The sequence below is a fragment of the Numida meleagris genome, chromosome 9 (genome assembly GCF_002078875.1).
Source record: "Numida meleagris isolate 19003 breed g44 Domestic line chromosome 9, NumMel1.0, whole genome shotgun sequence".
NCBI classification, from domain to species: domain Eukaryota; kingdom Metazoa; phylum Chordata; class Aves; order Galliformes; family Numididae; genus Numida; species Numida meleagris.
Window position 1 is genome coordinate 7542032 of NC_034417.1, and position 27537 is coordinate 7569568.

Below are 27537 nucleotides of genomic sequence, written 5' to 3' on the forward strand. Positions count from 1 at the left end.
GAATACAAGACATAGACTTTTCTTAGAAACATGCAGTAGCCTCCTGGAAGAAGCCACATCTGTTTCAATAAATGCAATCACTTGTGTGGCTTGGAGTTCATGTGATTGAAATAAGAAATAAAGTTACGCAAACAGCAACCACAGACTGTCTATAGCAAGTGGGAATGCTGAGGAAACATTGTATTGGAGAATACTTGTTTTCTTGTATCAGTTATAAGTGAATTTGTTTTTTTTATAAAGGTTCTCTTCCAATGTTAGCTCATTAATGTTGTGATATTTGGTTTAGAAATACCTGAGCAAAACAAGGAGATTGCAACTGCTGTCATCTGAGAAGCTGTGCATTGATTTAGTGTTCAGGCTAGTTAAAATGATCATTTTGTGCTGCATGGAGAGGAAATGCTTATGGGACTGAGCTTCCCATTCAGTGAACTGTCCGGAGTAGGATGCCCTTGACAGAGATGGAATCTGTGTTACAGGAAACCTTCTTCCTCTAGAGGGTGAGAAATGGCTCTGTGATGGTTTTTAATGTAAGTGCCCAAAATTTCTATGCACTGGTTTGAATAGATAGTGAATGCAGAGGTATCTAATAGAAACACAGCTAAACTTCAGCAGAGAATATTTCTAGAGTATTCCAGAAAAAAAAGAAAGTTTTTAAAGATTTATCTACCAAAAAGCCCGCATTTAGAGAAAATTTACTTGACTTCTCAGCATTGTCAGATTTCAACTGTGACTCAGCAATGCTGACTTCCACAGAGCCTGTCACTGATGTGCGCTTTAAGAGGTGGAGCCTTGGAGATTGAAGTGCATCACTTAAATGCAAAACAACAACAACAAAAAAAACACATCAAAAATCTTCTAAAATACATTGGAAAAGCAGTGTTAATTTTTATCTGTAATCCTGGTGGAGCACAGGGTGAAACGAGCTGTTCCCATTTCTCAGCATCTGTAAGAATTCAGGCCTGTATGAAGACCTCAGTTAACACCATAGAAGTAGTATGTGGTAAGATTTCTAGCATTAAAAAGGTTTTTAAGATGAATCATGTTGTGATGAACATTGTAGAGAAATACAATAATAAATCATTCAGATTTCTGATGTTATAAATGAACCAAGCAGAATCTAGCATGATAATGTGTTGATATTGAAAACAGTGTGGAATTGCTGCAGTTCAGTTTCATATGGTTACAAAAAGGAATTGTTTTCCAGATGGCCATGTTGTAATAGACCAAATTTGTTGTGTTTGTTCCAGTGTATGAATTTGATAGTCTCTTTCTGTGTTTCCCTTTGTGTTAAAAAATAAAAACAGTATAAATCTGTTATTTCTTCAGCTTAACTGTCCTGTATGCCTGATGAGACAATTAGCTACTTGCAGACTTGCCACGGGACTGGAAAGCTGGGACTCAGCAGATAGCTATGGCAAAAAGTAGATGTGAATTAGCTGCGTGAGCATCGTGCTTTCTCTGCCCTTGAAGCCAGATGCCCTTTCTGAAGGGCCCTGTGTTTTCTCGCTGGGAGATTTTGCTTAGGGACATGGACCAATTTCTTTGACACAGCCAAACAAAGGTCTCTGTGTACCTTCCTTGATTAGTCTTCATGTATCCAAAATCTACTCATTCCTTTAATTTCCTACCACACTGTAAAATTCTTCCCTAATTTATTTCTGTGTAAGTTGGCTTACGCAACTCTCCATACCTTATAAATCTAATGCTGCCTCCATAATTCCTCTGCCATGGTAACACCATGCTCCTTACTAAGCCTTACTTCTGCATTCCCATGTCCTGTATGAGATGTGCCTTCCTTAAGGTAATCCTTTCTACAGTAATCCCTTAACGCACAGCTCTGTCTAAGGATCTTGGTGCTTTTCCGTTCTCTCCATGGGCTCCTCAAGATTTGTATCAGCCATGTCCAGCTCTAAGCTATGCAGTTCTGCAGAAGTACAGCAAGAACTACACCTAAACAGACTGCAGGTCCTCTGCCTCTCCGTCCTACAGCATCTCTGATTGCCAGCCAGTAGTGTATGCGGGATCCTCAAAGTACAGAGAGAGCAAGGGAGGCCTTCCCGGGAGACTGGAGCTTGACGGTTGCTGCGGAAGGTGAGGGACTGCAGGTGAGGCCTAGAGGCTGTTGTGCATCTTGTTTCTCCCAGGAACGTGTCCTTCTTTGCTGACCACCACTCATGCTCTGTAACTCCCACCACACAGCACAGCTCCCTCCCTCGGGCACGGGGAGGTATGGGCAGGGCCTGGGAGCCGTGCCTGGGCCGCCATCACGCTGTGCCTCCTTCCCAGCACAGAGAACCAGAGGGGTTTGTCCTTCAGGCCCAGGGGCGATACCTGATTTCAGTACATCCTTACTGCTAAATCCCTTTGGCAGCAAACTTTATTTACATTTCGTAATTACCTTAAAGCCTCATTACAGCAGACACCTGGTACTTGCTGTCACATTTAAGGTTGCAAAACAGTTTCCATAGCAACTACTGTCTGCACACCACATTTTTGCAGAGGGTTTTCCTATTGGCTAAAAAGAATCCCACAATTACTTTCTGTCCAAGGTTTAATTTTCTCATCAATCAATTCTGAATTAATTTGAGGTGAAAGAATATATTATTCTTTATTAGAAAAAAATACATTTCCATTTTCTTCTAGACAGAGCTATTGCAAAAATAGACAGGCTGAGGACTGCTGGTATTCTTTTGGGTGGAAGAAAATGCTGATTTCAGTTGAGTTTTAATTGGAACAAAAAACAACGTGTGTATGTGACAGTGATTTATTTTTGATCATTTACTTACACTGTCATGTGTCTGTCCTTTTACTGGACTTTCCTAGCAGTTTTAATTTTAAGAATAATATCTAGATGTCCAAAAGATTGGCTTTTTTGCCACTTACTGTAATATGAATCTATTCAAATATGACCCACTGTTTTCAGACTACACCTTTTTTACATTAGTGTAGATGTAGCATTGTTAGAATCAGTCAAAGCTAAAGCTATTTGACATTCTGTGAGATTTGGAGGCTCTAGCTTTGCATTTATCCACTTTGACTTGACACAGATCCAAGATTTGCTGCTTTAAATATTTGGAACTTAAAATTAGCAAAATGATTTTCTTCAGACTTAGATTTCTACTGTCACTTGAAGAAACCTACAAAGAAAATCCAATATGAAGAAAATTACCATCTTTGTTCTAAAGTTGTTTGCATTCAGCATAATGAATTGTAAACTGATACGTTAGTAATTCTGTTTTAGATCTCATTCTATATACATGTTCTAATGCTGCCTCTTAATTTGTCTGTTGTTGGATTTCTTCAGTTTCTAAAGCTTAATGAAGATCTTTTTTTTTTTTTGAATATTCTGCACAGTCTGCTTTGTTCAGTTTGGTGCATGCTAATCAATATAAATTCAGTGTGAAGGATTTAAATTGTGGCCGTGTCTAAAGACCCAAATTCTGGGGACAGTAAAATTCATTAGGAATCTAGATATTCAATTTTCTTCTAACAGTACACAAGCAACTACTATTAGCTTGGAAATGCATTTCAGATCCATTGACAGTTCTCAGACCAATTGGCGGTTTCTTCTGCATTGCTTCTGTGTTCACAGCTGTTGCAGCAGAGTTACAGGCTTCCCACTGCACTTTCTGGTTCCTAGCAGTTTTATGTATGGTCCCTCAAATACAGAGCTTCCTGCTTGACCTGTGTTGTCCTCCAATTCAGCTCGTTACAGTCTAGATGTACTCTTTTTTTCTTTAAAAAATGCAGTGCAAGTTAATCACGCATTTACATATTGAGAGAACAGAAGGAAAATTCAATTCTTTCAGAAATTAGAACTGTATTCCTTTGAGCTGGTGTTCAGCCACACATTAGCAGAAAAAAAGGCACATTTACTTCACCCTTCTTTGCATCCTCATCCATTAAATTGAGACCTTCTGGGTTTTTACTATATTATTATTGTCATGTTAATGTATGATGTGAGAGTGCAGAAAGATTTTTAAAAAATGTGGAAGGAGAAAGATCACAGGCATCTTAAATAGTATTTAGTGTAAGTGAAATGGGTGAATGGATCTTGTGCTGTTTCTGTTCTGATGCTGACTGTTAGAGGACGTTATTCCTAAGTATCCACTGAATGTATTAGTTTCTCAAGTCTGTCAGGTTCTTATTACAGCTGAGTTCCTGGACTGTTCTATAACAGCAATATGGTTTTTATAGTCTGCCACATTACATGGCAATATTAAACCATCCTTACTTGTGGTGCTTGAATAACAGAAGCAGGTCAATAAAGCAGATGAAAGTAGAGATTTACAAAGACAGCGCTAGCTAGAAAGGGAAAATGGGAATTATCTGTGTTATGTATTCTACAGCAAGCAGAGCATTCTTATGAATATGGAAATCCAGGGATGTTGTTGTTAATGAGAGAATGCATCAAGTTAGATAGCAAACCAACATATTTTTTTCATGCAGATGAAGTCATTTTCCTGGTTGTGTAGGCAACTTCTGCAATTTCCTTTAGTATTTTATCATTACTTTTTCTTCTGCAGTGTTTCCAAACACTTTTTATAAGATGATTTCTTTGGTATGACTGTCCATTAATGTCTGGGGCACAGACACATCAGTGTTTGAGTTTTGTTGTAGTGATACTATCTATCTTCTGACAAAGGCTTTTGAGGCATGACAATTTACATCTGCAGTGGATTTGTTTGTTTACTTGCTTCTTTGCTGTTTTGAAACAACATCTCCCAAATAGCTAGAAAAAACCACATTCTTTTGGCTTAAAAGCCTGTCAAAACACTGAGCTAAGAATGGACCTCTAGATGAACATAATATTTGCTATCTACGTATGGCTCACATCCAGTGTTTTGGACAAATTTGCAACAATTGATCCAGCCCTTTCCTAGAACTAAAGACGGGGATAACTGCTGGAAATTGGCAGCTGGAGTCTTCCCTTTAGGGAGGAATCTGTGGGAGGAGCATAACTGATACAACCGGCTCAAAGACTACCTTCTTTAATGTTCTTGGTACACTGGATTTTGTTCTGATTTTGAGTGCATGTCATGGTACGGAAGGAGATGTTCTGAAGTTGCTAATTCATTGTATGATGTGCTGGTAAAAGTCTCTGCAAGAGTGATGTGAAGACACTGTATATGTGAAACAGCCTAATTCTCACTTACACTGAGTGTGGGGAAAAAGCAAAACTGGCCTTTTCCAGAAATGAGAGCAACTGAGACCAGATGTAATAAGATTTTTAAATCCCTTGGGTCTGCTGATCAGAACCTTGCCTCAAGTTGCTGAGGTGAGTGACTGAATTACAGTAGATTACACTACATTGTAATTGTCATTAAGTATTTTTTTGCCATGGGAATCACTATGGCAATTGAATAAATATTTTCATTTCACACTGTTCTGTAGGCTGCTTTGGTTCACTCCTTATATCTCTGTTAAAAACACTGTAGAATTATGGACAGTGCTTGAAATCACATCCTTGAATAGTAGTTACCTGAAGAAAGAAGGAAGGCCCCCTGCTCAATCACTAACGTTAGCACTAGAATTTACGGTTGGGTTTTATGCTAGTAGAACATGATGTTTAAGAAAAAAATCCCTGTTTTGTCGGAGTACTGAACCAAATACCTGTTTGCCTTCTCTTGTTGCTTAAATATAAGTCATGAGTCTAGGGACATGCTGAAATTACTACAGGTAGGACGGATACAGAAAAATAAATTTTCCAGCACGAAAGTGATTTGGGTATCTATTGATTTTCTGTGCTGCTTCTCGATATATGTCATAACTAACTTCCTCTTCCTCTTTCTGAGCACTGTACTAAACAGTGTTTTGCTTATTTAATAAAAAAGCAATAAATATTCTCAAAAGCATACATTTCTAATACTTTTTATTTCAAGTCTTTATTTCAACAGAAGGTTGTTTTAACCTACAATAGTACAACTAGAAAGATTTTCTGTCAAACATATCTTTTTAGAAACCCAACTGTTCCTTGACAGTTTAAAAATCATTTTAAAGTTACTGTGGATTAAGTAATGAAAACCATGCCTTGGCTGTAGTGACAGAGCTTCCATTTTCATCTTTAACCTTGGGAATGCGTAGACTCTGTAATTCTTCATGGAAGTTGGAATAAAATGTATCTTTTAAAAATAAGTGTATTAAATTAAGATTCAAAAATTATAACCAATGGAGTGTTTACAGCCTTGTATCTTCTAGTATGTCATTAACCTTATCCAGTGGCATTGTGTCATATTTCAAAGCTGAGCTTGTACAGTTTTACCTTCTCTCTAGTAATTTTATTCACAATGCAGCTAACTTGTCATGCAGTCAGATATATCCTTCATGTAGTTGTTCACTGATGCAGAGATCAAATCTCTTGACAATCTCCTTTTCAATAACTTGAATAGCTTGAGTTCCATCATCCTTAAGATTCCTGTCATTTATTTATTTATTTCAGTCCTGGGTTATTTTTATGGTCTTCTTTCCAGTGTTTCTGAGCTGCTGTAGGAACATGAGTGGTAGGAGCTGCAGTAATTGTGCTGGTGCAAAGAGTTGTACCTCAGAGGCAAAGAGGTCTTCCTTTCCATCACTTAATATTCTAGTGTTTCACGTATCCCTTTTGTCAGCACAGCACCAGGCACACACTGAAGCATGAATTTTCAGAGATCTCTGTGTTCATTTCTGAGTCACTACTGTGAAAGGAAATCTCTTAACCTCTCGGCACTCTTTATTCCCAGGTGTATCACTCAGCATTTCTGAGATTGATTCCTTTGATTAGATTGTGATTGTCCAGTTATCTCTAACAGCTTAATGTCATCTTTCATAAACCATTGTTTTCCATCCAATCAAAGACCTGTAAATTTCTGAAAAATCTCCCACCATTCCCAAATAACTTATCCACTTTAAAAATTATTCCTGTGCACTGGGAGGTCTCTTAAGTAAGTTTTAAAAACTTTCAATAGATTCTTGGCAATCTCCCACATGCAAATTTTCATTTTAAGACAAATACCTTTGAGAAGCCCAAAGGGACTGTATTGACACAGTTCTCTTTATCAGGCTCCTTTGCATCTTTCTAAAAAGCTAACAGGCTCATTCAACAAGGCCAGCTTACTTAGAAAACATCAGTTGTGATGGGTAGACTGCTGACTGACATTGATGATATTTGAATCTTTGTTGCAAGTTACAAGTTAATTGCTTTGGGCTTCCCATTGGGCTGACCAGTTTCCGGTCTCATTTCGCTGTCACCACTTTTATCGCTTGTAAACATTGCAAATATATTGGGAATATTCTCTGCTTGAGAATTTCCTTTGATTTTCAGATATGTTAAAAAGTTGTCAGTGGTTCAGAGAGCTTCCCAGCTAATTATCTGGGCCTGTTGATTTGAAACTGTTACACTTACTCAGATGCTACCTTACATCTTCTTTTACTACAGGTCATACATTTCTGTTTTGGTCATAGGTAAGATGAATGTATGTTTTACTGCTCTCTTTTAAACATAGGATGAAGAATTAAGTAGCTTATCTTCCTTTTATGAAGTGGTATTTGATTTTACTGTTTAAAGCACTATGTGCCTTGCTGACAAGTTCCTCTTTTTCAGAAATTGTTTTTTTAAGAGCGGATTTTCATCGTCTGTGACCCCACTTGCTACTTGCAATTTGCATTGTAGATTTTATATGATGGCTATTAACTTTTTTTGTGCATTTCCTTTTATGCTAGTTTGTTTTACTGATGATGAAACTGGAAGTATGCTTCATTTCCCTTGTTTTTAAATAAGGCATTTTTTTTGGGTTTGTTAAAGGGTGGGTTTTTGGCATCCAGTAGGAACTTTACTAGGGTTTTCAATTTGAAATGCGGTACTCTTAGCAGTGATATTGCTTTTGCTATTACATACACATGGGGTTTGAAAGAAGAGAAAGATTTCAAGAGATCTATATTTTATGAATATTTTCTTTTTTTTTAAAAGAGAGAACGAGTTCTTTTTTTCTAAAGAGAGAACTTAAAAGTACATTGGCTATAGCAATAAATAAAACCAATGCAAAGAAGTATGAAACCGAGAAGAAACAACTTCTTATATAAAAAACTCTGAAAAATGGGCTGATTATACAAGAGAGGTTTTACTTAGGATGAAAAGAGCAAATCCAGGACTACAGTTTCACTTTTTAACTTTTAACTTCCCAACTAAGTACAGAGTCATGGAAATGAGAGAAAGGTGAAGCAACTGAGTCCTTTGAAAGTGAAACCGTATGTCTCATCTGAGAATCAGGAGGGAATTCCATGAACTGATTAATACAGAATCCCTTTCAAGTGTATTAAATAGGGTTTCTCAGTTTCTGAACTTGCACTGGAGAAAAGTTCTAGTTGATATTAAAACTATTTGCTCTACTTATGACATGGTGATTCAGCTTAGAGACAGTAAAGGCAATGTCATCTGATTGAGAGCTGACCAGATTGAATTTATTACATGTCTCGTGTTTTGAGATCTGTGGAGAGCAGCACTTGCTAATTATGTCTGTTGACTAAGATTGGAAGGAAATTTTGTCTTGAAGAGATCTAATGCTTTTACCAGAATTACCAGCTGAAGTTTTGCAAAAAGCAAACTTAGTTTGAATTGTAAAATATATGCTAGCAGCAAGCTTTCATTGCACATGTGCGGCACAGATGGCAGTGCAAGAAACTTATGAGTATGATGCAGAAGCATAAGTAACGTATTAGCCAGACTGAAAGCTCTGCCTGTTGTTTCCAAGAGTAAACAACTGCAGTTAGCTGCAGTTCTGGAAAACAATTTGGTCTTCCTGAGCTGGCAGTTCTGTATGGACTTCTGTGCGTAATAGCAACTAACAGACTCATTTTAGCAACTTATCTCATTACTCTTTTTGGCTTTATGACTGTAGAATGTACCTGGCCTTGTTTAAACTGTTAAAACTTGTTTAATTGAGCACTGTATATATCTGCAATGTACATAACTTTGCACTTTACCTGCCTTCTGGCTTGCATTGGCAAGTCAATTGCTATAAACCTTCTCAGCACTACATATGCAGCTTTCTCTGCACTGGAATGTCTGTTCTAACATCTCCACTCCATCCCATCCTCTTATCATCTCTGTCTGGAATTTAAATTGTGTTCTTTGAACATTAATACTGGTCAATCTCGTCTCTACTGTTCTGCTAGGAAGACTTAAACAATAAGTTACACTATTTTTTAATCTTTTGGAGGAATGGTCCTAGTGATTCCAGCCTCCCTCTGCACACATACACTTTTTAGCATATGTTTTGTTTTCTGTCCATTAATTCTGATGCAATTTCTCATGTTCTTCCCTTTCAAAGAGTAGCATTGTCATAGGAACCCTCCAGATGTTCGCTGCTCTGAACAGCAACCCAAATAACTCATTTGTTTTCTCTGCTAGCTGTGTGTCCATTTGGATTTCTTGTTTTGTTTCTGATCAGCCACTACCCCATCCTTGTGAAAAGGCATGAGACTGCATCCCACCATACACAGAGCTGCAAATCACTGCTACAGTGTCACAGAGAGCTTGAAACTGACAGTGATACCTTGATGCTGAAAAGGCTGGACACAAAAGTTGGCACAAAATTTTACAGCTGCGTTTTGAGAGTTTTATATTCTTGAATATACAGAGTCACAGTGGTGGTCCAGTCGAGGAGTAGAAATAGTATTGTATATCTGCTGAAACTCAGAGTGATGAATGCTTGTTCTCAAACATGTTCAGAGAACAAAGAACAATCCTCTTTGGTATTGTGAGACCTACAGAATTAAGGAGTCTGAAGCTTACTGTTAACAGGGGTTAAATATGCTGCTTGTGTCTGCGTTTCTCTAGACTACACAGATGTGAACCAAGTGTGGTGTAGAAGGCAGCTGGTCTTGTTAGAGTAATGTTAATAAGCTGATAAGAGGCACTGTATATTATCTCAATGTCTTGCTAATGCGTCTGCATTAGCTGCATTACACTGTGAGTGGACTGAAGCTGGCTCTCACCCCTCGTCCCATCCGCTTGACTTGGAGCATAAACAAAGAAGTGTCTATGCAGTTCAGGGTAGACACAGTTTGAGTGATGAATACTTAAGGTCTGGATGACTTTGAAACAGTAGTCTTCTCACATCACTTAGGCCCTACCTACCAGAGGCATGTAATTTGTCAAGTGCAAGTTTAAACCTATACAATGCAACTGAAACATCTAGTTGTAAAACATACAGCTGCAGCACCATTCTTGTTGTGAATTATACTCTAGGAGAAACTATGAGGAATCCTGAGAATAGAAAAATCACAAAACCACAGATCTTTAGGGGTTGAAAAGGGCACTGGAGATCATCTTGTCCAATTCCCCTGCTAAAGCAGGTTCCCTACAGTAGGTTACACAGGAAAGCGTCCAGATGGGTTTTGAATGTCTCCGGAGAAGGAGACTCCACAACCTCTCCAGGCAGCCTGTTCCAGTGCTGTGTCACCCTCACAGTAAAGAAGTTATTTCTCATGTTTGTATGGAACTTCTTGTGTTCCGGATTGTACCTGTTGCCCCTTGTCCTCTCACTGGGCACCACTGAAGAGCCTGGCCCCATCCTCTTGGAAATGTTCGTGACTTATTTACCTTCTAACTGCACTCATATTGTGACTGAAGGGTTTTTTTTGTGTGTAATTTTGGAAATAATCCATGTGTAAAACGTCTCAAAATTGCAAAGTAATGTTAAGGTTTACAATGTGACAGCAACATTGCTCATTCTGTTGTTGTGAATAGCTGTTTTTGTGTCTCAATGCTGAGAGCTGCCATCCCAAAATATGCTCCCAAAGACTCAAAGGAAAACAACCCCATTTGCCAGAAACCTTTCAGATGTAATGTTCTGCGATAACCTCATGCATTTCAGTACTAGATTGGGATGTTTGCAGTGGTCTCAGGAAAGGAAATCTTTTGAAAACTGGGCAGCCTGCTTTAGGTGGCCCTGCTTGAGCAAAGGGGTTGGACCAGATGGCCTCTGTCAGTCCCTTCCAACCTCAGCCTCAACCTGTCTGTAATTTTGTGAAAATTAGTAAAGGATAACTGAAATAGAGTTTGGGCTGTTTGTTTGGAATAGGTATTATCTCTGAGAAATAAAAGCATAAGGAATGCCATCTGGCCCATGAAAATATGCCACTGGAATGATTACTGTTTTAAAGAAACAGTCTACTAACATTTAGCAGGGTAATGAATATCATTGCTTTTGCTTGAATTAGGATGGCAAAACTGAGGATTTTCTAGATCAAGAAAATCCTCCATTGTTTGAGGAACGAAATTGTTCTAAGTCATCCATATGACCTCTAGTCACCAATTTAGATAAATGAGCTGATTCAAGTCCCTTAGCAATATAAAGCTGATCCTGAATTACCATTACAGCTTCTCTTGTGATGGAAATGCATATATGCCACTGCAAACGCAAAGCTTCCTACAGATTCAATGTTCTGTTCTGTAGCTGGTGTTTCCCCTTGGCACATAAAGAACATTGTAGTTATCCCAGGAGATACCAAAGTGCTAACTGTGACAGCAGTGCATATATCACAAGCTGTACAAAATGAGTTTGTGTCACGTCACCTGTAGAGAGATAACTGTAGTGATCATTTTCAGCCAAGGGAAAGCTTTTGTCTTTGATGTGAACCAGGAATGTCTGAATGGTTTAGAAGTGATTAGAAAGTGGTGGTCATTTTACAGTACAAGGGTGGTAGCTTTTGAGAGCCTGGTAAATGTATCTGTATCTTTCAGACCAAAGAAATGAAGTTCAACCAAAAAGTACACATTAATCAATTTGAAAAGTCCCGCCTGGCTGGTGCTTTTTCAGCCAGGGAAGTGCATCACCAAGCCTATCTCTGCCATTTACATCTCTGGCAAAGTCATATTTCATCTGTACATACAGAAGCTATGGGAAACAAAAATCTTCTCAATTATTAATTTAACACTGGTCTTTGGGAAAATGACTGAAGTTTCTGTTTTCAAATATGGCTTCAATTTTTAGGAATACATATCTAACAATAGTCATTTGCTTTTTCTGAATTCAAGAGGATTGAATACCTGGGTTTTTTTTATCAGCTACTACTTAAAAACATTTTTGAGATTTCTAGAAAAAAAAAAACCAAACAGCTGAAAATCAAGTAATTAAATGTGAGGTATTTTTGAGGTATGACTTTTTATTTCCTGCACTTCAGCATCCCCATCTATAGAGTGGCTGTCTCAGCTGGATGTTGTGAAGGTTTGTTGGCTTAGTGGTAAGCTGGAAGGACATCATCAGTACTGCTCTCAATTTGTGCTATAAAAACTCAGGAGAGGAACAACCTGTGGTAATTCCTTTTCTCTAGCACAGCCTTTTCCTTGATGCTCTGTCAGCTGAATTTCTGTTGCCCTTCAATGGACTTGCCTCTAAATCTCACAGATACTGAGGTCCATCCAGCGCTGAATCTCTATGTCAGTTATGTGCCAGGGGTGACTGTGCAAATCTTGTCAACATAACCTTAAAAGATCTGTACTTTCCACAGAGGGATCCTGTGGAAATGATGAACCTATGCCTTCACAGTACTTCTCCATCCTTTTCTGCCCATCCATCAGCACGTCTGCAATAATTGAGGAGAATGTTTTAGCTGGGGCACCTCTACTCAAATATACATAATTGGGACTCTCTGTGGGGAGCCTTTGTAAGTCGGTATCTGCACCCTGCAAGATGATTGTGATGCCGGTCACATAATGTCTACTGTAGACAGAAAAAAGTCACAGTGAGAACTTGCTGGACTAGCTGTTAAATACATTAAACTCTTCTAATTAGAATGCTTGCACAGAATAGTAAAATCCTGGGTCTATATTTATCTTTATAGTGTCTAATTAACTCCCTGTGAGATTGGTCATTCAGGCCTCAGGTTTCCAGGAGCTATGAACCAGTTCTTAACTCTCAGTTAAATGCAGAGATTTCTCATTTTAGAACTTGTCTTTTGTATGTTGAAATTTAAATAATTTGAACTTCAAACAGGTGTTGAATTTTACATAATTTTCTCCCCTGGCTTTGATAAATTGTGAGCCTCCACAAAAGGAAAAATTGTTTATCTGGCTAGCCTGAGCAAACCTGTTTTTGAATAAAACTTTCTGCTCAATAGTTAGAACTTTGTGGAGAAGATTTTTGTATGTGTGAAAGGCACCTTGTCTGCATATCACAGAACCTCACAATCGTTTTCTGTGAACTGAAGATGAAGGCAGATTGTTGTGCAATACTGGACAACTTCCAACACTTCTCCAGTGCACCTGTGCTGAAGGTAGCAGAGAGCCATTCTTTGGCAGCATTTATATGGAGACATTTTAATTTCTATGAATTTCCATTTTATGAAAAATTAGGCTTTACACCCTTGAGTGATTAGTCTCATGTGGCCTAGAAATGCTACATTTTCAGTAACCTACTTGCTCAAATTCTCGCAAAAATTATGGTTTTTCTTACTTGAATGACTGGCAGTCTTGAATTTTGATGGCTAGAATAGCCTAAATATCAATATTCTGAACTTTACAAGCTATGCTAAGAAACTGCATGGGGAAAATTTTCCAATTTAAGATATGATTAAATAGAGAACGTAAATCAAACTTAAAAAAAAAAGCTCTTTTTTATTTTTAAGTAAGCTTCTGGCCTATTCATTCATTTTACTCATATTTAGAAGATGAATATCATAAATAGAAAAAGTTTGAATATAACAATGAAATTAGTCATCTTTTTTATATTAGCAGTTTATATCTCAGGGTTATTGTCTGGAAAATCGCAGCAATAACACATTGTGAAATATAAGAAGAACAGTTTTATAGACATTGACCCTCTTATGTACACTATCAAGTACATTTAAGTTTAGCATATATACTCCTTAGCTTTATATAAGATACAAAAATAACTCCACATTTGCAGGTAACTATGATAGCTCTCCCCTGCAAAATTCTTTGCTTAGTTATTGTGACTGGGGTTGTTTATTCATTTTGTAGAAAACCTCATGAGCCTAGTTCTGTTGTGAACACACCTTGTGCTGTAACTGGGCTGCAATGGATTGTATGTTCAGTCTGGGTTATACATGCTGGCATAAATGAGCTCCAATGGGGTGGTGGAGCTGTACCCGCTAAGGCCGACTGCAACTGGAGTTACAAAACATAATTAGAGACATGATAATTACAGATGTGATAATCCCTCCAGCAGAGGGACACAATTATATGATTGTGCCATTGGCCTCTCAGCTAGGAAACTGGCAGCTCTTCTAAGCTTGCTGAAGAGGATTGTAGCTTAATGACATATGATTTCATAAAAACCAAGAAGTCTGATTGTCCATCACAGAATGGAATCCCATCATTCCTATCCTGGGGAAAACAATGCTGAATTTCAGATATGTATATTTGGATCAAAAATTCCACCTTAAAGCTTAGTTAGGCACATACTCAGGGTAGCAGCAGCAAAACTGATATTACAGTAGTTACTCACTTCTTATGCTTCCATGATGCTGGAGTTATTTCAGGGACAGTATAATGTGGAAACAGAGACACCGAAAATGGCCTAAGGTCATAGTGGTGGTACCAGTTAGAAAAAAACAGGTTTTTTTTTTTTTTTTTTTTTTACCTGCTCAGCAACTGAAAAAGAGGATTACATTTAAGAAGCTTTTGGGAATACTTCTCTTTAATTTGAAGCTCCTAGTTTTAGAGATTGGACTGATGACAATCGTTTGTTTTGTTTAGGCTTTTTTTTAATATTGCATTTTATAGGCACTTAAAGATGCTCCCAAACAGCTTCACTCATGAATATGATTCTCTTTTTTTAATAACCTGTGGGCCTCTGTGAAAACAAACGACAACAGTGTGATGGTTTCATAAGCCCGCTTCTAGGGTAAGGCATAATGACATAGTCATACAGTATTTTTGTAACACAGAAAATGCAAGATGATGTTCTCATTCACTTGCAGAGCTGCTTTTCAGTTAACGACTGAATGCGTGAAATAGTAACATCACAATTTCTGAAAGATTACTTCTAGTTTGGATGAGCAAATTATATAAATACATTTATATAAATTTTAAGATGGTTATTCAAACATGGTGACTAAATTTAAAAGAAATCACAAATCGAGAAATCAGAATGTAGAAAAGTTACTCTGAATTTAGCTGGAAAATTTTGTATCCAGTGAAATCTTCATAGAGATTTTCACTGTAGAAAGAAAATTCAAAACAGAGCAGAACAGCGTAAGCTAAGAGCATCCTCATACAAGAAATTCATTCAGAGATCTCTGTGTTACAAAGTAAGATGGGGGAAGGATGATACCAGTGCAACTCAAGTACTTTTCAAGGAAATGTTGCAAATAGCAGAACCTACTGAATATGACCTTCTGCTTAAATTGCAAGCCAGTATCCTTGTCTAAGGATACTAAAAAGAAGGCCTGAGTTAAAAGGATGGCTTTAGTGAGTGACTGCAGTAGTAATTTCTCTTATATTAAACAGTGTAGGGGAATAAAGATCTACAACAAAGTAGACTTGTCTATTTTAATGCTTTAGAGATGTCCTTTCTTTTTCTTCTTCTACACATTTTTCTCATCCCAAATCTTAGTCACTTAATTTGCCTTCTTTTCTGACTGGGATGAATCTCTAAGCATTTGAATGAAAGATAAATTGCATATGAATATTTAGATGTTGGAGAAAAGATGGTTGAAATGTCTTTGCAATGAGATTCCTTTGCAGTAGTGAGGTAAACTCTTTCTTAATTTTGCAGGCAAAATTCAGTGGAATGCCCCTTGTTCTGTCACTGGGGATCACTGGAAAGAGACTGGAACCATCTACTTGACTCCCACTCATTAGATATTTTTAAGCGCTGATAAGATCCCCTTTCAGTGTTCTCCATGCTGAACAGCCCCAGGTCTCTCAGCCTTTCCTCAAAAGTGAGATGCTCCAGGCTTCTCTTAATCTTTGTGGTCCTCCACTGGACTCTCTCTAAAAGTTCCCTCAGGACTTTCTTGACCTGAGGAGCCCAGAACTGGACACAGTACTCCAGATGTAGCCTCACCAGGGCAGAAGAGAGGAGGAGGATCACCTTCCTTGACCTGCTGTCCATGATCTTTTAAATGCACAGGAGGAAATGATTAGTCTTCTTGGCCATGGATCGTGGTCAACCCTTTTGTTCACCAGGACACCCAGGTCCTTCTCTGCAGAGCTCCTTTCCAACTGTTCAGCCCCTAACCTGTACTGCATGAGGTTATTCCTCCCCAGGTGTAGAGCTCTACACTTGCTCTTGTTGAACTTCATGAAGTTCCTCTCTTCCCATCCCTCCAGCCTATCCTCGTCTCATTGGCAGCACAGCTCTCTGGTGTGTCAGCCAGTTATCCTGGCTTGTATCATCAGCAGACTTGATGCGGGTCCATTCTATCTCTTCACCCAGGTCACTGATAAAGAGGTTGAGCAAGACTGGACCCAGTACTGATGCCTGGGGAACACTGCTAGCTACAACCCCCCAACTAGACTCTGCATCACCGATCCCAACCCTCACAACCCCTCACTGATCACAACATCTCCCACTGGGAATGAATGGTTTATATAAGAAGATCCTTTAGATCAGAACACTATCTTGAACATCTGCAAACCACTGCATCCCAGATTTCTCTGCACTGATGACAACCCAAGAGAGCTCTCAGGGCTTAGTTTGACCCTGGAGCAGTACAGTTCTTACAGAGGGTAATTCAAAATTCTGTTGCTTGTCTCACTAGGCACTTTGTTACTGGGCGACTGCATGTTTTGTGTGTTATTGAAGCAAACAAAGCTGGTGGTGGTATAAGGAAGGCAAATCAAGGCACTGGTCAACCCACATGCATTTTCATCCTGAAGTGGTGTGCAAACAATGGAATCTAAAATAAAACCATTCAACTTGCTATAGTCTATTCCTAGATGACAATAGAGTGGGCTGTGCTGATCTATATGACATTGATCCCTAAAGTGCAAACCTTTGAAGTAAGTACTCCTCTCCACAATATTAAAACCATTGAATAAGCATCACATAGCATCATTCAGTGTAGATAGTTAAGGGAGGGGATCCTCATCCACACAACTTTGATTTTTAGATCGTTAGATATGAAACTCATGAATCTTTACCAAATTGCTTCATTCACTGAAATCCATATTTTTTTTTTCCACCATGAGATTTGGTCTGAACAAATCAATTTTTAGCATCTGCCTGAAGGCTGACGCCATAAATCACCTATTTTACTACAAACTCATGGGATTTCAGTATCAGCTTTTTAAAGCTTGTTGGACTAATTTCATATGAGGAATGTATTTACTCCTGCACTAAAATGATCTTTAGTACAGTATGCGTGTGCAAATAAGAGAGGTTTTGCTTAGTCCATTATTTCATTTCAGCTCACGAAATTTACTGGCTTTCATTAAAATGAAAACAATGGAAAAACACATGGTGTTTAATATTTGATTTGAATTTTTTGATTATTTTTATATAGTGTTCTGTAAAGTTCTGAATTAAATTTAACATTTACCAAGTCTTTGTTTAATCAATTACTTATTTTATATTCCATTCACTCCTAAATACCTTGCTTGGAGACAAAGTGCTACTATATCAAATGCTATAGAAATGGGAAGGAAGAGAACAATCTGTTTTTACCATCTGCTACTTGGTCTTTCAACTGTGTGCTTATGTGGCTCATTTTATGCAGCATAAGCAGTTTCTGTCATATGAAAATTAATGTTTGCCATATATTAACTGAGCACATATGTAAGTCTTCGCCTAAAGTTTCAGCGCTACAAGAGCTAATTGAATAGTTTTTTTGGTAAGGAAATTTTCACATTAAAATGTTGTCTGTGTGTTTGTATCTAGAAGAAAAAGATGTAGGCTAGAACACATTTTGGGAAAGAGTAAAAGAAAGATGACAGTTACAGTCTATGATTATAGCCTGGCTTTATGAGTTTCTTCATTCATTTTTGAAGTCATGAATCACAAAGATCAAAGATTGTTAAGAACTACCTACTCCAGAATTACCTAATCCTTATTAGCTGGCTTCCTTTGGGTGTTGTGGCACATGGTCCCCCCATACCAGTTCTGGCATTGACTCATTGAGCGATCTTTGGTAGCACATTTGGAGTTGTGTTTTGGAGTGTCTCATAGTACTGCACGTCTTTGCCTTGTTTCTGTCTAATCAGAGATGGTAGTAATTTGATTTATCATCTGCCAGTGAAATAGCGTATTTATGGAAGCTTGCATAACTGAGAAAGGTGCAAGTTGTCCATGCTCTGAAATGGGGGAGGTGAGGTTTCCTTGTTCTCTAACTCAGCTTCAGTAACAGTAAATTAGAGATTATACTTAACCTTCCCTTTCACAAGATTTGTAACTCTTCAGCTGATGTCAAGGACTATCTTCTTTAATTTTATATGTTGGTATTTTTTCCATACCTCTAATAAAACAAAGTATTACTTTCTAATAGAGTTCAAGCTACGCACCAAATCCTTAAACAATATGTATATAAAAAGTTAATTGTGCAAATAATTGAAGTACGCTACTGAGACCTTAAGAAAGTCAGATTCAATTTATCAGTAATAATTGAAACCTCTTAGTGCTCATTGTGGTTGATTTTTTTGGGGAAAATAATGTTTGAATGAAAATGACAATTGATTAACATTTTGTTTCTAACCTTCCTAAGAAAAGACTATCCTCAACTATGAATTTTTCAGGCTGTAAATATGCAAAAGCAACTGTGAATTTTACTAGTCTTAAAACTGAGGAGCATACATATTCATGAACCTTTATAATTGTCACTGATGGATAACGCTGCCTGTTTATATATTTCCTACCTCTCTCTGTGAGTCTCTAAAGTGACATCTCTTGTGATTTTCTCTATGGGATGCAGAGAATGCTTGTCATGGATATTGAAGAATGGAAGGATAATAAATAGTAGCCATTTATTTAGTTGTCCCATTGTAATGTCTTTCACGTGGGCTTATACGTGTTAGTGATTTACAGATGACATTAACACATTTATTCTTTTGAGATTAAGGTTAATAGTGAGAAAATGTTTTCTGAGTAGAGAATGTAACCTAAAATTTCACTGACTATCTTGGTTATACAGAATACCTTAAAGTCCTTAGAACAGACAGCATCAGCTGAAAAGCCATGCTTTTCTAAAGACAATATTAAGCCCAGTTGTTGCTTAATACAAACCCTGTATGCTATGGCAAGGAGTTAAGGAATAAACCTGCCTACAGCCACCACCAGCTGCAGTGTGCTAGGGAACAGGTTTGAAAGTGGAAGAGAGATAAGTTGTAGCTGGATAGAAAGGAAAGCAACCTGTCAGCAGCCTTTGTGTGTCTCAGGAGGCAGATGTGTCTAGATCTCTTTTGGATGTATATAAATTATTTTCTTTGAAAGTCTTTTTCTTACAGATGTATCTCTTTTCTATCCCTTTGTAGGCAGCACTGGTGCCTTTTAATAAGCAAGATGTGAATACAGTGGATTTTAAGAGTTTGTGAGTCTCCTATTACAAAATGGCTTTACTGCCTGAATGATTTTGAGGAGGCTTTCAAGCTGAGAATTTATTCACTTTTACTTCAGGTTAATATTTGAGAAGTGCTATTTGTTTATTTAGTGGAAGAATCATCAATTGGCAGAACAAGCACTGTGAACTTGTTCTTCCTAAGATTCCTCACCATCCCCCACCCCAACATGTTGAAAACCAAAAAAGCCTCACAAAACCTCCAAGAAATGCTGTTTCCATTGTCTGTCAAGATGAGAAATGAAATTGAAGCTTACCTGGAAACCACAAAGATGAATTTGAAGATGCAATCTGATGAAAATCCATCAGAGTGGCAGAGAAAGATTGCATTTCAGGGCAGTTCGCCTGTCTGAAATGGAAGGACTTTGAAGCTGCAAACAGTGACAAAATGCCTGATTTATAATTTGTATATTTACGTCAAAGCCAAAGCTTGCCAAATTTAAAATAACCTCCTGAACAACATACCATGACAGGGAACTTAAAATGGGAAATAGTGTAATTTTATGATTAGTGACATTTGTAACATGGCTGCTTCCAGAAATCTCACAACTGTATGTGGATTTCACTTCTATATAGCAGTGGTTAACTTTGATCAACTGTGATTGTATATACAACTTTATTCTGAATGCTCCTCTGTCTTTTTAACAGAAGGTGTACTCTGGTCTGAATGGAAGGTCAGTTGTAGTCATATTCAGTCTGAGAACAGCACAGGTGCCAAAGATGACAGAATTTATACACTTCCTAGGTGCTGACTCTTTTCTGCATGTCATTTAGAAGACATCATACCCAGCATGTGGGAAGACAATTTGAAATTTTGGAGGGTTGTCCTCAGCCAATCACAGTTCTCTTTTATGAGCAGAGGGTGTAAATGCAAGCAAATGCATTTTTATTGGTTACCTTGGCCGTTGGAGATGCATTTCACCATCCTTTTCATTTATTTCAGTGCCCTTCCCTTGTGTTTGTACAATCACATTATGCTCCTTTTGGCATCTGCAGTTGTTGCTCATAGTGAAAAATAGTATTAAAAAAGATATTGATGTACCATATTTGGTCAGAAATCATGTGATCGCACCAGAGAAGCTTGCAGCCCTCCCACCTGGGTATCTACACAGAGCAAGAACTAGGTAAGTCAAGGAAAGAGAAGCGCTAAAGGAAGCCTGTCAGAATGTTAACTGTTGGAACAATGCTAACTGTTGGCACAACCAGAGGTGCACATGGAAGCAGGCAAAGCAATGGACTTCTGGAAAAAAGGAAACCAACACCAACTGAAGTACCACAACAGCTTCTGACTCACTACTTTAACCATCCAAACTTATTGTTGCATAAAAGGAAGTTGAACTGGATCCTACAAGTAGGATTTTGTCAACCATTTTAGTGTTATTGCAATGAATTGTAAATGGTTCAGTGTGTTCTAGGAAAGGATACAGCAACACTCAGAAATCAGTCACAAGAAAATGACTTCTGTCAGAGTTTCACAGAATTTTCTTAGACTTGACATGATTTTTGGTCTTCCATTTTCAGGAATATTGTTGTTCAGACGAAGTATATGCTGTGTTTTCAACAGTTTCTGCCAGACTTGGAGGTACAGTGATTAACTAAACAGAGAGTTTGTCTCTCTTCTGTTATATTACCACGTGTGAAGTTCACTCATTGGGATTTCATAGGACAATGGCACATACGTGTACCTGAAACAGAGTGAATGACATGGTGATAATTGGTATAAAACTATGTTGACCGGTCCTGATTAAGCATATTTGCTCCAGAGGGCTCATGCTAAATCAGCTGATGTCACGGGAATGAACAGCAATTTTACCACAATGCTTGTGCAAATTTCAGGGACGTTAATAATTATTTATCACCTCCCACCTACCCCCTGGTGTGAGCATTTTCAAGTGAAGTAATAAGATGGCAATTAAAATTCAGGATGCAATAAAGCTAGAATAGAGGTGTGTCCTATTGCCTTACAGTTACAGGGATTCAAGTTCTTTTGTCAAGTCACGGCACTTAAAACTCCTCCCCTTTCATTTTGTTAAAAGCTGTTAAAGACAACAGCACGTTTCACCTGTGTCTCTCCTACAGAGTAGAAAGAGCACTGATGCATAAATGAAAGCAATCTATTTTAAGTAATGTTTAAAGCTCCAGTAAATGTGAAATTTTCAGGCCAGGGCCTGTGAAGAGCCAAGAGCCTATTATTATGCCATTTCTCAACTTCTTAATGAAGAAACAGTTACTTGTTTTGTTACATGCACAGGTAAATAATACACGCACACATTCTCTGCCAACTAGATCAAGATGAATGAGGTAAGATCTAATCCTGAATGAAGCTGCACATTCTTGTAATTCTGATGTGAATATCATTAGGCCTTGCTAATGTTTCTTTTATGCTTGCTCTGCAGATGTTTGTGTAAATTTGGTAGCACAATATCAAATTTAATAAAAAATAATCTTTAAAAAGGCCCAGTATTTTAATAGATGTGTGTCTGGGCAAATGAGTTTTTTAATATATGAATATAATCAGTGGGTATAGTTAAAAGTTGGTGTAATGATGTCCCTTGATAATTGCTATTTCTCTCTCCAAGAACAACAGATCATACTCAGAACATTTACAATCAATTATTTGCACAATTATTTGAATGCTTTAGCTAAAACAAGTCAATGAATTTGCTGCCTTCTTACAGAGATAATCATAACCAACTGAAAAAGTTTGTTAATTCATTCAGCTCTAATGTAAACATGCTTTAACAATAAAAGCATTTCTAATGATTTCAATGGAAATTTTGATGTTGACACTGTCAGACTGAAACAGTAAGCGGTGGTCTGGCTAGGTTACATCTTAAAATCTGACTTTTTTTGAAATGCTATATATATAGGTATATGAATATGAAATATTTTCATATTTAATAATAGCACTCATCGCATCAGATACCTTTTATTATAGTTCTAGAATTTCTGTGGAGGTTATGGGCTTAAGGTTTAATCCATGGCCATTAAGTATAATATTCTTTGACTTGTATTTGCTTGGAAAAACTAATATTTAGAAAATAAAATACATAAGGAGAAGTAAGGTGTTTCCCGAGGCTCTTTTTCATATTGCAGAGAGATGATGATAAGACATCCTTAGATACATTATGTCTCTTTTGTATGAAGTGTCTTTTTACTGTGATAGAAGTAGCACTGGATTAGACATGTTATGTGGGGTTTACAAAACAAATGTATTTAAAAATCAGCTTTAATTCAAAGTTAGTTTCAGTATCTACAAACAGTGTGCCATTTAAGTCACTTTTTTTCCTTTCTTGTTTTGTGCCTGTGCTTTCAGAAACTGTCCTTTCAAAAAAAAAAAAAGAAAAAAAAAAGAAAAAAGAAAAAGAAGAGTAAAAACATTCTGCTATGGCCAAATTCTGCACTCACTTGTGTTAGCTGAACCACTGAGATCAGGGCAGGTGAGTGACCAGGAACACAATCTGATGTCATTTTTTAAGGATAGCCACATATCAAGATAACAGTACAGTAACAGATATCTATTGTTTTAAACCATTTGGGTCTTATTCTATTTAATATTAACACTTCCTAGCAGTTAGACACTTGAAATACCATTTCTCCCACCAGCATTTATATATATAAATGATGGAATAGAAATAGTTTTGAATATATTTCCTGCTATTTCATTTAATAAATAATGAGTAGATACAAATCAACGTGGACATCATATTTTAGCAGCAGAGGTGTCATATAGTATCAGAGCTGTAATTGTTAGGATGTGAGAATTTCTTGAGAAAATAGAAGTTACTCAACATGCTACCAATTCCACACAAGTGTTCTTGTTCTTTGATTTTTACCTTATTTAAAAGCAATCTTATTCCTCTTCTCTGTTTCCAAACATATTTCAGTCTCTGTGAAACTGAGATTTTCTCTTTTCTCCCCAGGTCTCCAAATTGCCTGATGGGCTTTAGATTGATTTCTGTACCACGGGTACATTTGCTCATTTACAACCATTCTCAGCATTTTCAAAAGAGAATGCCTAAAAGGTGAGCACCCAGGTAGAACTAGTTGGTTTTAGATGAGCTGAATTTCCTTGAATAGCTCATATCCTTTTGAAGCTAATGTATTTTTATATTAAGTAAGTGCTAAATTGAAGACTTTCATTTTCAGTTATCCAGTTTTAAATAAATAAATCTTTGAAGGGTTAACTTTTCCCAGCTTTGGGCAACAAAAGCTTGACAAAATGTCTCCTGGCTACTATTTAGACAGTTTAAAGTAGCTGTTTTCCGAACAGGTCACAAAAGAATAACACATTGATTGCAGTTAACTCCTTTCTTTAACTTTGGGTTATAATCTGATTCATTTAGGTCCAGGGCTGAAATTCAGTTAGTATCAGCTTTTGAAATACCTCTCCTCAAAGCACTGTAAATAGCTACCAAAAACATGCAATGCGAGACACAAACGTGAGGCCAAAGCAAGGGGAGAGTTACAAGATTTCACTTGGTGACTGAACGCTGGGAAAATTAATTGCATACCCATCACACCTGGTACCAAACTGTGATTAACACTGCCTGAGATCCACATTGGAGATTCTGAAACATCTGTTTGTCATTTCTTGATGTCATCCTGTGAGATAGTCAATGCTCTGTTTTTTCCTATTCCTGTTTCAGCTTCTGTAGCCCTTTATATCTCATGAACTGTTTCTATGTAGAAATTTCCATTCTAACTACTGACTAGTTCACAGTTTCTGAGTGAAGAAAAGTAGTTTGTGGTTATTTTAACTAGTAGCCAGTCTTCTCGTGTATTTGTTTTTATTACAGTTCTTCTGTGGTAATTTGGTATTCAGATCACATAGAAATTGGTGCTATTTGTTTAATTTAAAAAAGGTGTGTATGCACATACAAGTGCAAACAAATAAATTGCACAGTAGCTCAGGCTGCACAATGTTATGAAACATGTTGATTTTATGTTAAAAATTTTCATTTGCTATGTGAAAATGAAAGGCAAATTACAATAACATGTAATGATGCTGAAAATTAATTTTGATTTAGGGCCATGTCTGAGTCTTTCCCTTGTAATGTGGTGACAGTAGCTTTTCATGATAGCTATGTTAAAGTAAAATATGTAAATAGTTGTGAAGCACTGTATCATCATAATATCAATTTCATAGTCTACCCACCAATTCTATCTTTATAACCTGGTGGCTTCAATTTCAAGTTTCCAGAGTTGGATGTAGTAGCAAAAACACATAAATATGTATTTTAAAATTTCTGTATTCTAAAATATCCAGACCTAGATCAGCAAAATAATAATGGATAAGTTGTGATTTTGGCTTCATTGTAAGTACATAATCAGATACTTAAATCTTTGCAAAAGTCCTAGCCATTGTAGAGAAAGTTGAAAAGGCTCCTCTGCGCACTCTTTATAGTAAAGTAAAAAATATAGAAGATCTATAGCCTGCAGAACATCCTTTTTTCTTTGGTTATCCAACATACTTTATTTTTCCAATATTTTTTTCTTCACTCATTTTAATATGTGTCAAGGAATACAATTTTTTAGAACATAAAATTTCAGTGATACCCATCGCTTTGATAAGTACATGTAGCATAGGGAAGTTCTTTAAGCTATAAAATACCATCTGTGTTCTTATTCTTTTGTAGCAGCATTTAATGGCGCTGTGTTTTTCATTATTTTCCTCAAGAAGTGAAACCTTCTGACCTTTTTTTTCTTCCCCAATGTGTCAGGTAGTAGCTGTATATCTACTACAGTCTGTGGCAGAAACTAGAGTAGTACTGGTTGGTTTTAGGTTTCTCTCTCATGTATTTCTCTCATCTCAGTGTGTGAACTCGACAGTGATTTTTATGCCTGCCCCTCTGGGGTCCTCAGTGCCTTCCTCTAGGTTAGGTGCCCAACTCATGTGAGATCAAGCCCAGGATAAACTTGCGAGCTGGGTTTTTCATACAAACAAATCCTGAAGCGTTCGTGGGAAACTGATGATTCACTGCTTTGAGAGAGTGAGCATGGAGGGTTGAGAATACCCAGAGCCCAGAACTTGTTAAGAGTAGATTATACTCTTATTGATTTCCTTAAGTGAGTAGGATTCTACAGTTGAGGGTTCCCACAAGAATTTTAGGGCAACACTGTCCAGTATCAGCAATTTGTATTCTGTTTTCGTGTCCAGAATTTGTATGAGGCCAGAAAAGCTCTTTATGTTAGAGCAATGATTGGAAATCAGTGGTGGGTAGGAGACTGTAGGCCTTGTTTGGATGGAAGGTTCTGACCTGGTTTAGGCATAGAAAAGTGAAGGTAACCACTTATTGTTTTAATATTATTAAAGAAATGAAAAGGTAATGTTAACATAGATTAACATTGCAACCATTGATCATGCTAGCATGTTGCCCCGAGAACTCTCCATATCAGAGCATGCATTATCACTTTTCTTTTTTTAAAGTTATGTTACTTTTCAGACTAAATGATTTTAAAAGAAATACATTTTTTTTCCTCAATCTAAACCTTCATATTACAAATGAAAAAAAAAAAACCAACCAAAATCTTAAATATGTCTCCTTTTCAATAATTCAAACAATTTAACAGTATTAGTGTCTGAAAATCATAACACCAAACAGTTTTCTCCTGAAAACTATTCATTTAAGAATATACCATCTGTTCACTAACAATATAACAATCTGTTTTGCAATATATAGGACACTGAGATTTACCGTAATCTACTTTAGGACACTGAGATTGAATATAATCTAATTTACTGAACGTTTCAGCTTTTGGGAAGAATTTTTAGCCTTTTCTGGGAGTTGCCTGAAATATTTAGCAGATCCTTAGATGCAGAGTTTTTTTTGGTAACTTTGACTAGTAAGAAGAGATTTGAAAGTATGTATATTTTTTGTAGACAAAGGAGCTCTAAGATTTTATTCAAAGTGCGTAAATGAAAGAAAATGTTGTTTCTAGTTCTGTGAGTGTGATGGAATGCTTCAAGACGAGATCATTTTTGCTTCATAAATATGCTGTAATTTGATGATGCAATATGCATATGAAGGACATGAAGCCCTTATTGATACTATGAAACTCTCATGAATGTTTTATAGATTTATCTGTCATGCAAACAGGAATAAAGTGTAAGGTATATCCCTAATGATGTTAAAAACAGTATTTTTCAATAAAATTCTCAAATTTAAAGAAATTAATGTGCATAAAAAGAAGAAACATTCAGTGAAGTGATACATCCAAAAACTATCTTCACAAACCTTCTAAGAATTGCATCATACTTAAAAAGGACTGACTGAAAGCCTAACCCATTTGGAAAGGGAGTTTGGCCAAAAATTTATTGACATTGAAAGGGATTGCAGCAATTTTAAGTGAAAATTAGTGATGTACTGTTCTTCTGATTTTTGTTTTTATTTTTTTATTCTGGAATACATTTTATGTGGGGATCTTTGAAGTGTAATATTGTAGAGTTACTCTATTTGAACCTTTAAGTAGAGGTGTTTGTTCTTTGGCTTTGATTTGTCATCCAAGCTCAATAGGATAAGTACAGAGCTATCATATTTCATTACTTGTACTCAAAATTACACAAATATTTACAGCTGTATTGAAGTTGCAAACTAAGAAACGATATTTAACATCAAAAATACACTGGAGCCATGGCTGGTGGTTCAATCCTCTGCCTTGGTGTAGTACATACAGAGCTTGGTGTTCCATTAAGTAAGACTTTTTTTTCATCTGATTCATGTATATAGTTTAGATACAGAGAATGCAATAGGAATTCACAGTAATTCATCCTCAGCATTAAGACAAGAAGATGCCCATCATTTTTAAATTACAGACTTAAGTTGGAAAATTGTCTAACCTCACCTCTCTCTCAAGTAAAGTTGCTCCTTATCAGATACTACTAATGCATTCTAGTGAGAAGTAATCAATATGGCAATGTTCAAAAAGCAGTAATGGTGATATGATCTCGTTGCTAAGATGCTTCCCTCTACAAAAAAAAAAAACAAAAATCTCTTCTAGTCTTTCCACCTGAACATTTCCTTATCGAAATCCTACTGTATG

The 27537-nt window shown here is 37.0% G+C and overlaps 1 long non-coding RNA gene across 2 annotated transcripts in view; it reads left to right on the forward strand.

Annotated features, from left to right (window-relative positions):
- Positions 1-27537, forward strand: part of LOC110403661 — a 126624-nt gene that overhangs the window by 21275 nt on the left and 77812 nt on the right. For both annotated transcript variants that reach the window (XR_002441777.1, XR_002441776.1), the window contains exons 4-6: positions 1887-2105; positions 21016-22934; positions 23418-23519. This is a non-coding gene — a long non-coding RNA (uncharacterized LOC110403661). The remainder of the gene's footprint in view (positions 1-1886; positions 2106-21015; positions 22935-23417; positions 23520-27537) is intronic.